Source organism: Phoxinus phoxinus (assembly GCF_949152265.1).
Source record: "Phoxinus phoxinus genome assembly, chromosome: 14".
Taxonomy (NCBI): Eukaryota; Metazoa; Chordata; class Actinopteri; order Cypriniformes; family Leuciscidae; genus Phoxinus; species Phoxinus phoxinus.
In genome coordinates, this window is record NC_136889.1 from 18054806 (window position 1) to 18061753 (window position 6948).

The 6948-nt window shown below is 37.8% G+C and overlaps 1 long non-coding RNA gene across 1 annotated transcript; it reads right to left on the bottom strand.

The window, feature by feature from the left end:
- Positions 1-196: 196 nt before the first annotated feature.
- On the bottom strand, positions 197-2693 carry LOC307010372. Its single transcript, XR_013800178.1, has 3 exons — positions 2177-2693; positions 1646-1715; positions 197-1546 (listed from the first exon to the last, which is right to left on the bottom strand). It is a non-coding gene; the product is annotated as an uncharacterized lncRNA (long non-coding RNA).
- Positions 2694-6948: the final 4255 nt, after the last annotated feature.

Below are 6948 nucleotides of genomic sequence, written 5' to 3' on the forward strand. Positions count from 1 at the left end.
CTTGTGTTCGCAGATGTGGCATTTAAATGTTCTTTTTTCCCCTGCAGACTGGTGTGGTGTGATTTATCATAAGTAACTGAATATAATGTTTTGTGTCTTACTGGATGTTTCACTCTTTCTTTTAACAGCAATACTAGAGATGAAAGAGCAGCTGACGGATGTCAGGTAAATAATTCATAACTCAACTGGTATTTTTAACTGAGAATTGAGATGTGTTTTAGTGCTGAAAGATAGGGAACATTTATTCATCCACACAATTAATCATTCAAGCATACACTGCTGAAATATTTTATACTGTTTTATTATGCTTTAAATTTATCACAACTCCTAAAACGATTATTCTGTACTTTTTTTGTTGTACATTGCTGTATACAGTAAATCACTTAATACAATTGAAGGCAAACTACTGTAGGCCTACATGCAGGATAAAGAACTTCAAAGCTGTTTATTTACACATTGTTATATTAATGATTGGTAATAATCGGAGTATACAAAATAATAGAATCTACTACATTTTTCTGTCAATAAACACAGATGAAGTAGGAAAACATGCAAATGTAGATATATTAAAAATTAGCTTGTCACAAATAAAAAAGAAGCATAAAATAAAATATATTGCATATACTGTACTCACTCGAGAGGTAATGGCATTGTATGATGTATTACTTGAGGGCTAATATGTTCAACTAACTTACAGTTTAGTCATAAATATATGTGATTATGTGGGTATGATGAATTACTTAAATCAAGTCTTTTAAACAAAATATGTTGCAGTATTCTGGAGTGCTGTCATAGCTTCTAGTACAGTTTTGGAGGAAACATTGAGACCCCCTCATCATTATCATGTAGCAATACATACTTGCTGCTAACATCTTCTCCTGAAGTGATTTTGATTATTTCTTTGTCTGCATGTATGACAAATCTATAGCTGGACCCTAGAGAATAGTTTGTGGTAAGGTATTGCTTTATGAGATAGTCTAGACATGCTATCAAACCGTGACATGTGGGCTTCTCTTTCTGCAGCCAGACTTTTTTGTTCAGAAGACCCTCAGCAGTGAGGCTCTCAAGCTTTAAATGACACTTTGTTTCCACAGTTGTGCCTGGATCGCTAGATTTTGAGGTGTAGGTGATTGAGAACCTGTTGCATTTAATGTGTAGTCTTGGCAGACCCTTATTAACAGCTTCTTGAGCCTTTGTAAAACAGGACTTAAACTCATTTTGGCAAGAGTGGTTAAAAAAGTGACCGGCATTAATGGAATACTTTTGGACTTCGTTGTGATATATGTTGTGGATACAGACATGGACACAGGCTTGGTTGTTTTCTGATGTTACAGTAAAAAGCGTCCCGTTACTCTGACCAATTTGTACACAAGAGTAGTTTCCTTTAACCAACAATTTTAAATGATTTTTTAGAGGGTGGTCTCGGAAGAATCTCTCAGCAAAGTCCAAGTTGGAGAAAAGGGTGTTGTCTGAAAAGTTCTTTTCCTTAAGATCATACATCACAGACATTATTTTCTCCGTGTCAGGTTGAAAACTGGGGTAACATCTTTGAAAAATAAAAACATAAATAATTGTTATAAACACATTTATATGCATTAATGTTTAACTTCCTCTTGCAGATCATCAATTTTCAGACTGTACTTACAATGGGGTGTCCATTGAGAAGGTGGAGAGATTTCTCTAGCAGACCAAACAATTCACTGGGGTGATCCACACTGTCATCACATATACAGTCATTTATGAGGAGCAATGTACAGCCATATCACAACATAAACAGTGATCAAAAAGTGGAGGGGTCTTTTAGAACCCTGGAGTGATCATAGCTGAATGTTTTACCTAAATCTCCCCTCTCATTTATCACCTTAGATTATGATGCAATTTAAAAAGTTTTGTTTCAGCGAGCGGTGTACAAACACGGAGGTCCATTTCAAAATTGCACTGCAGGCACTTTTACTATTTAGAAAGAAGTAATCATCCTTTAGCTTTATGTTCCTTTTTAATCCAGTTGTTTTTGTGTGGTTATGAGAATGAGTAGGCCTATACAGAATTGAGATATCATTTTCATCAGGTAGCAAATCCTTTGTAGAAAAATTACTTTACGAAACGTTTTGTATTTTGTCTACTTAAAACATCAAAAGACAACATGAAACATGAAAAGACAACTGCACAGACTTACCGCCCTAGATCTTTGTCCAGTGGTAAAATGAAAGTAGGGGGGCAAAAAACGTTCTTTTAAATGTTAAAATGATTTCAGCAAATATTGTCCTCCAGCAGTTCGTCGATGTTTAGCTCTCAGGCTCTTACAGGACCACTGGCAAATTTACAGTAGCCTATGCTATATAAGTTCTAAGTTTCAGTTTCACAAAGCGCTCTCTGGTTAAGTTTCGTTTTCGAGTGAAGGGAGAGGGGAACTACGGAGTCTCTAAAGGAACATGATTGTAGAAAAAATGAAATGGGAGGAAAAATAAGTAGTCTAAATACTTTGCGTTCGCTCGCAAAACCTTTGCGTCCTCCCGAGAAACTTTGCTTTCGCTCGCAAAACATTTTGAGCTCTTTGCGAGCAAACGCAGTTTTTCATAATAATATTTCCTCCATCTCATTTTTCGCCTTCACCGTGTCTCTTTAGGGAATCCGTAGGAAACGGAAAGAAAACCACACCACTCCACTATGTAGGCTACTCTATGGACTACACTGTATTCTTTGGGATGCCAGAATGACTTTATTTCTGATTGTATCAGATGGGTAGGGATATTATAGCATAAATCTATCTGTCATGGCTACATTACACGACAAACATAGGCTAATTTTCAAACTCCAGGCATCATTCACTAAACGAGAGAGGGTCACACTCCCACACTATCAGTTTTAGTTCCGAAACACAAACTCTTTGGAGTAGCCTGGCAAATTAAAAGTTGTCTAAAATAGGCTCAAAATATCAAACATGTTTGATGTCTTTGAATTTATTATAATCAGTTTTGCCTAAGAAAACTCTGAATGGCTCTCTGCCGTGAGTCAAGATTCAGGAATGGATAGGTCCTCTGTAGGAGTCTGTTTGAGCCCAGATGTACAATGTAGGACAGGGCAGGTGTCCCAGCGGTCATGCGCACCAGGTAGTGCGCTGCTTCCAGTGTTAGAGGCGTCAGTCCGCTTGGACACAGGAAAGGCTTGGTCTTGGAGGTTGGTCTTCAGGTGTGAGTCCAGCAGTCCTTCATGATGGATTTTAGCTTTCACTGATGGGAGACAGTCAAGATCAAGAGAGGGCACAGAGAAATATCTCCTTTTGGGAAGGAATAAACAAATGGGCATTACATTTATAAGAAATTGAAGAAGAATTATGGTAACCTTATAAAGAATAAAAAAGTTTGGACACCCTGTTTGTGTCATAAATTTGAATCGAATTATGTTTTTTTTTTTTATAAGTACACAACATACAGTAAGTATTTCAAACTAACCAGTAAAAGTAAACAATGATAAGTAATAATTATCATTTTGTTTTCATTTTCACCACTTGTATCATAATTATTTTTTAGTATACTGATATTTGAACTTTTATCTGTAATTTGTGACATCTTTTGTCATCTTCATGGTTGAGTTTTGGATGTTACCACCTCTCAAAGCTCTTATAAGTATAGGCTATGTCTAATTTTACCTTTTGATTCAAATTAGAAAGAGAAAGTCTCACCTCAAGCTGCTGCGCTCTCTTGCTGTGTCTGTGTTTTAGGGTGATGGACAGGTGTCAGGTAGGTGAATAAACACCATGATACATCTGTGTTTTCTGGGCAGATCACACAACATATAACACAAGCTTCCCATTCGCAACACACATAGAGTGCAATACATGAAACATAGAGCAGAGAACTGGAATATTATAAAATACTTTTTAGATTAATTTCATGTGCTTTAATTGAACTAAATAGGACAGAAGATTCTGATGACTCTGTTCTGTATTACTCAAAACTGTTGGTGGCCAATTCGTATTTATACAACCTCATTTGTACGTTATTGTTCAACCTGCTTATACGCCCCAGTGGCGGTTAGGGTTGGGGTTACGTTTTTTCTAAAAATCAAACATTTCTTACCATGTCATGGTTATTTCCTTCCAATGTTTATGATGAAATATTTTAAAGCAATAAGCAGAAGGAGCAGATAAGCGATGAAACAACTGGACAGTAGAAAAGAAAAGAAAATAGGAGGACAATGATGAGGGGAAAAGGGGAAGGATCGTGAAAGCTGTTGTTGAATGCCTTTTGATCTAAAACCTCTGCCTGACAAGGGGCAGTTGCCATGGCAACGCGGAACTGCCAAAGATATGTGTTGATGGATGACAGTTGAGCCAGTAGCATTAGACAGATTCTACGCCTGGAAGAACAGAAGGAGAGAGAGAGAGAGAGAGAGAGAGAGAGAGAGAGAGTAGAGGCATCATGCTCCTCTGCTCCTCTATTAGTGTTGACAATGACATGATGCTTGTCATACTGTGCATCACAACACACCCACACACAGTTCCTCTCTCTCAAACTGCCACGGTGCCCCAGGGAAGGTGAGGTGAATGCTGAGGCCGGCTGTCATGGTTGAAATTAGGCTCATGTGACATTTGAGTGCATTCAGCAAGTGTGAACCTTTTTTTGTTTACGTCTTGTTTGTTTAACAGTGTGTAAATTCTGCAAATAACATTGTTCCCGATGAAAAATGACTCTCCCTGTCTGATAGCTCCCGAATCCTGTATCATTAGTCAGACCGGGAACACTTTCCTCAAATAACGCAAAACCGCAGCCAGACCTGTCATAGCAGAGATATGAAAAGAGGAGATTGGTGGGGGGAGGGAAGTGAGCGAAAAAATGATTGAACTGCAACAATATGTTAGGAAGGAAGGGTTGAGGAGAGACTGAGAAAGACAAAACATTTTGTAATGAGAAAAAGAGCACGAGTGACAAAAATCAATGTTGCTTCCTTAATTTTTATATTTCTAAGGCTAAATGACCCTTTGTTCTACAGGGTTTCACATTTGTAATTCTGAAAGAGAGCTAATCGGTCCCCAAAACTATTGATTCTGTGTTTGCAAGGGAATTGAGAGTCAACAAGCTTAGAGTCGATTCCATTAAGAGGATTCTTGAGATCTTCCTCCGAGTCCAGGCTTTTGTGACGTAATGCTGCTTTGACTGTCGGGTAGAAGTCTGCTGCGGAGCTCACGGGCTTGCACATCGATGGCTCATAAAAGTGCACATCGAGGGCTCATATCGGCCACAAACTTGCGACTTGACTTTTTATAACCGATACTGATTATCTGCATGTTTATGTGCCCGATAATAACCGACATACAGAACCGATATGGTTTTTGACAGAATAAAACTGACCAAAACAGTTAAAAAAAAAAATCCTATAGCCTACTGTAATTTCTATCATTTCACTTCCTCACATTCACAACAAAACATACTACATCAATATACAAATGGGTCTGAAAAGATGAAAACATTTCGAAATAAAGTGCACTGACAACTTCTAATCCCTATAGCCAGTGTTTACTGGAATGTTTCTAAAGGTAAATATAATCGGGGCTGCCAACTTTTGATTTCAGCTTGAAGGGAGAATGATTGGAGATGGAGGGGCGGTTTCTATAATATATTGATATTCGAGTAAACAGGCTTATATAGTGCATATTTAGCTAAATGCTCCTCTAGAGCTAAATTTTTATCAAACTATGCTGGTCATTAAATGGCTTTCCTAGGGTGAATGTAAGTAAAACATTGAAACACTGATTGAGTGATTATACACAAAACATGATAGTAGCCATAGGCTACATTTCAGGAAGTTGTAGCCTACTGTATCTTTAATCATACCCTCTCTGATGTTCATTCATGTTTAATTTGTGCTATAACTATAGTAGGCTAAAATGGAAGAGATGATCAGTTCACGTGCCAGTTGAATTGAGGCACATTAACGGGCCAAAACGGCATTTAGTGTGTGAAATACAACTGACAGAAGAGAGCATAAGAACGGTGTCAATTGAGTCTCACGCTGAAATGCTGATATTTATCTGCCACAGTCACACGGAAATAATTAGGGGTTATTCATGGTCTGTGGTAGTCATTTTGTTAATAATTACACTTTTAAATGTTCCTTTTTGATGGTTGAAAGGTGAGTAGAACATGCTATCTATAGGCCTAGTTTGCGTAGAGCGAACCTTTCGCTGTTTACAATTTAACGGAAGCTACTCCCATAATTCGCGCAAAGCGTCATGGGGTGTAAGAAAAATTTGGATATATTCCAGAAGATTTGAGGAAAATTAAAGCGGATTTCATGCATCAAAATCATTGCTGCATGAAATCCGCTTTAATTTTCCTCAAATCTTCTGGAATATATCCAAATTTTTCTTACACCCCATGACGCTTTGCGCGAATTATGGGAGTAGCTTCCGTTAAATTGTAAACAGCGAAAGGTTCGCTCTACGCAAACTAGGCCTATAGATAGCATGTTCTATGCTACAGTAAAATAACCTCATAAATATGCAAATAAGAACGTTTACAATTACAAATATTCAGTGTAAAACCTGACGATTTAGGATTAAGATAACTAAAATGACAGTTACTGTAAGTTTAGAAGCTGAAAAGCCCATGACAACAACAACAACTGAACAACAAATTCCAGAGGTGGACTCAATAATTCCATCATCCTATTTCTGCTACGTTAATAGAAGCAGTGTGTTCAATCTAAAAGCATCCCATCTCAAGGCGTGTTCATAATAACCACTGAGAGAATGTGTGCATGTTTGACCGTGGTGTGTGTGTTTGCCATGAACCTTTTTTCGCCTCAGGGGATCCCAGACTGCTCTTCCAGTAAACATTGTTTCCATAGTGATAATGGAGAAGAGAGGAAGGAAGTGAAGAGGTGACAGCAAGAGTAATAAGAAAGAGAATGAGTGAGAGAGAGTGTGTGTGTGAATTCAAAGAAATA